The sequence below is a fragment of the Mauremys reevesii genome, linkage group 14, assembly GCF_016161935.1.
Source record: "Mauremys reevesii isolate NIE-2019 linkage group 14, ASM1616193v1, whole genome shotgun sequence".
Taxonomy (NCBI): domain Eukaryota; kingdom Metazoa; phylum Chordata; order Testudines; family Geoemydidae; genus Mauremys; species Mauremys reevesii.
Window position 1 is genome coordinate 1,105,849 of NC_052636.1, and position 4,052 is coordinate 1,109,900.

The 4,052-nt window shown below is 57.0% G+C and overlaps 1 long non-coding RNA gene across 1 annotated transcript; it reads left to right on the top strand.

The window, feature by feature from the left end:
• Positions 1-347: 347 nt before the first annotated feature.
• LOC120381483 lies at positions 348-3,372 on the top strand. Its single transcript, XR_005588082.1, has 3 exons — positions 348-374; positions 804-1,168; positions 3,312-3,372. It is a non-coding gene; the product is annotated as an uncharacterized LOC120381483 (long non-coding RNA).
• The last annotated feature ends 680 nt before the right edge of the window (positions 3,373-4,052 follow it).

Below are 4,052 nucleotides of genomic sequence, written 5' to 3' on the forward strand. Positions count from 1 at the left end.
CGGCCCGGTTCGCCCCTGCCCGTGGGTGTGGGGGCCGGGAGCGGCAGGAGGGGCCCGGAGCGGGGGCAGGGGTTAAGGGGCGGGGCTGTGGAGAACCCCGCCCCCAACGGGGGGCAGCGGCGCCTCACAGACCCCCCCCCCAGCGCGCGCCGCGCTCCAACGGCCCTACAGGCCGCAACTATCACGTGACTCCCTCCACGCGCACCGCCCTCTAACGGCCGGAGCCGTCACGTGACTCCTCCCTCCCGCCCCCGGCGCGCGCCGCGCTCCAACGGCTCTAACGGCCGGAACCGTCACATGACTCCCCCCGTCCCCGCGCGGTGTGTCACTTCCGGCCGCTGCGGGGGGGGGGCTCCGGGCGCGCGGCGGAGCCGGTAAGAGCCGAGCGGGGCGGGGGGAGGAGACACCTGGGCCGGGCCGGGCCGGAAGCTGGGGCGAGGCGGGGGGTCCCTGTGCGGCCTCCGTACCGATGGGGTCAGTGGGGGCCGGGAAACCCCGGGGCGGTGAGTGTGTGTCCGTGTCTCGCCCCTGCCCCGTCACAGCCACCGCCCCGCCCCCGGGCCCTCACACCGCCCGCCCCCGGGCCCCTCACACTGCCCCGCCCCTCGGGCCCCCCTTACACCACCCCGCCCCCCCGTCACAGCCAGAGACTCCCCCCGCACCCCTCCACGCTGGGGGTTTGTCTCCCCGCTGCCGGGTGCGGAGTCTGTGACCCGTTTCCCCCAACTCTCAGACACGGATATAAAACATCCCAAACCCCGTTCGGAGCGATGATATTTGTGTGTTAATTGTTCAATCCCCAGACACCCACCCACACCCTGCCGCCGCCGAGGGGCTGTGACTGGCCGCGGGGCTCAGCCACGGGCCCTGCAGGGAGCTCCCGCCCCCTCCCCCCCGTAAGCACCGGCCGGGACCCACGGAAACACCTTGAACCACGTTCCAGCAGCCGCCGAGCGCGGAGAAGTTAAAGTGGAACCAAGGCGCCATCTCCCCAAGGACCTGGCCCCCAGCGCACAATCACAGACACTCCCCAGGCACCCGAAACGGCCACGTCCTCCCCGATCGATCGTTATTGATCTATTGACTCCTGGGAATGACCCGTAAAGGAAACACCCCCGCCGTGACGGTGACACCTCGAGGGACAGAGCTCCTGTGTCTTTACCAATCGGTACAATCTCCTCTGGGACTTTACACAGTCAAATCCCTTATTCGTAGCCCCGTGGCGATGGCCTGTATCCTGTAGGGACCTTAATTCTGCCCAGTCCCAGCTGCGTCTGCCCCCCACCACACCCCAAACCTCTTCACCCCTCCAACTATCCAGCCCGTCTTCCCTCGCTGCTCCCCCTTCCTGCCCGACTGGCAGAGACACTCCCAGCGCCGTCCCCTTCTCTTTGCCTCTGAGCGTTGCCTTGCCCTGGGCTTTGCTGCCGGTGTGCATGGCAAGGTAGGGGTGGGGAGCCATCCCTTTCTGGGTATTTACTCAACATTCATCCAGTCCCTGACACCTTCATTCATGCAGAGGTAAAGTCACCCAGCAGTATGTTGGGCCCTGCCTGAACCTCCAAAACCTAGGAAATAGAGAGCTAACGTGCATGCCAGTGCAACCTTAACTCTGCCCCTCGAGCTGGCAACAGCCACTGGGTGTTATCTGCCTGCCCTCCAGCTGCACTCGCTGTGTTAGGTGTGACCGCACTGATTGGTAGAGGCGTTCATTAGAACAGCTTGGTAGAGGTGTGATTGTGATATGAGAAGATCTGGGTCTGAGTCCCCCATGTGTGCGATGAAAGGAGAGAGGTGCCTGTGTACCTGGAGCTTCCAGTCTGTCTCGTTTCTGCACTGAGCGGTGCATGTTGTCAGGAGGAAACGGGAACGTTTGCCATGGGAATGGGCGACAGGGGATGGATCACTTGATGGTTACCTGTATTGTTCATTCCCTCTGAAGCACCTGGCACTGGCCGCTGAGCTAGATGGACCTCATAGAACTGGAAGGGACCTCGAGAGGTCATCCAGTCCAGGCCCCTGCAGTCAAGGGAGGACTCAGTATTATCTACACCAGGGGTTGTCAGACTGGGGGTTGGGACCCCTCAGCGGGTCGTGAGGTTATTACATGGGGGGGGTCGCGAGCTGTCAGCCTCCAAACCGTGCTTTGCATCCAGCATTTATAATGGTGTTAAATATATAAACAAGTGGTTTTAATTTATAAGGGGGGGGGGTCGCACTCAGAGGCTTGCTATTTGAAAGGGGTCACCAGTACAGACGTTTGAGAACCACTGATCTAGACCATCCCTGAGAGGTGTTTGTCCAGCCTGCTCTTAAATCCCCAGTGATGGAGATTCCACAACGTCCCTGGGCAATTTATTCCAGTGCTGAACCACCCTGATCGTTAGGAAGTTTTTCCGAATGTCCGACCTAAACCTCCCTTGCTGCAATTTAAGCCCATTGCTTCTTGTCCTGTCCTCACAGGTTAAGAAGGACAATTTTTCTCCCTCCTCCTTGTAACAACCTTTTGTGTACTTGAAAACTGTGATCATGTCCCCTCGCAGACTTCTCTTCTCCAGACTAAACAAACCCAATTTTTTCAATCTTCCCTCAGAGGTCTTGTTTTCTAGACCTTTCATCATTTTTGTTTCTCTTCTCTGGACTTTCTCCAGTTTGTCCACATCTTTCCTGAAATGTGGCGCCCAGAACTGGACAAACTGCTCCAGTCTAGGCCTAACCACTACAGAGTAGAGTGGAAGAATTACTTCTCGTGTCTTGCTTACAACACACCTGCTAATACAGCCCAGAATGATACTTGCTTTTTTTGCAACAGTGTAGCTCTGTTGACTCATATTTAGTTTGTGATCCACTGTGACCCCCAGATCCCTTTCCGCAGTTCTCCTTCCTAGGCAGCCATTTCCCATTTTGTACGTGTGGAATTGATTGTTCCTTCACAGGTGAAGTACTTTGGATTCGTCCTTATTGAATTTCATCCTATTTACTTCAGACCATTTCTCCAGTTTGTCCAGAGCATTTTCAATTTTAATTCTATCCTCCAAAGCACTTGCAACCCCTCCCAGCTTGGTATCGTCCGCAATCTGGATAAGTGTAACAGAGAGACTCTGCTACTGGGAGGGTTTCACCCTGTCTCAGAGGGTTACACCCTGGTGGGAGGGGGCTAGGCCTGTACTGGGATAAGGTCACTCTGTGCTCCACAGTGTGGCAGAACCTAGAATGTCCATTAGCAGGGAAACATCCAGGGGGGAATTGGCTTGTGGAATGGACAAAAACCCCACCTGAATTTTCTCACCTTGCCCTTCTCGCCCTGGCAGGTTACAGAATAACGTCCACGTTTCACGCCAGATCATCCCCTCCTCCCAGGGGGAAAGAAATGGCTGCAATGGAGCTGGCTCAGGTAAGGGATTATCAGGGAGCTGGTGCTGGGTTCTGCTTGGAGGGAGAGGAGCAGTAAAGGCATAGGAGGGTGGGAGCTGCTCCAGGTGGTAGGAGGCAGGAACTATCTTGGGTGGGGAAGGGGAGGGGACAGGAGGTGACAAACCTGCTGAGGCTTGTGTAATGTAGGGTGTGATGGGTTGTCACCCCGGGGTGCAATGTGGGGGGGCTTCTAGGAACCACTGTGCCCTTGAACCCTGAAGCTGGGCTGGCCCTTCTCATAGTGGTTGGCCGGAGATTCAGCCAGCCTCTCCAGGCCCTGTTATCACCCAACACGACAGCAGGTGGTGCCATGCACCCAGCTAAGCTACCTGAGAGCTTTACTTAGAATCGTAGAATCATAGAAGATCAGGGTTGGAAGGGACCTCGGGAGGTATCTAATCCAACCCCCTGCTCAAAGCAGGATCAATCCCCAGACAGATTTTTGCCCTGATCCCCAAATGGCCCCCTCTACTCAAGGACAGAGAGAAGACATCAGCCAATTTCCCAGCTCCCCAACCTTGCACACCTGCTGTAGTAGAAATCCAAAAGGATACCCTCTTGTAGTGCACAGGGATCTGTGTAATGTAAGCTCATTAATATAGTTCGCCTTTCCCTCGCTATGGGGAAGATACGCACAT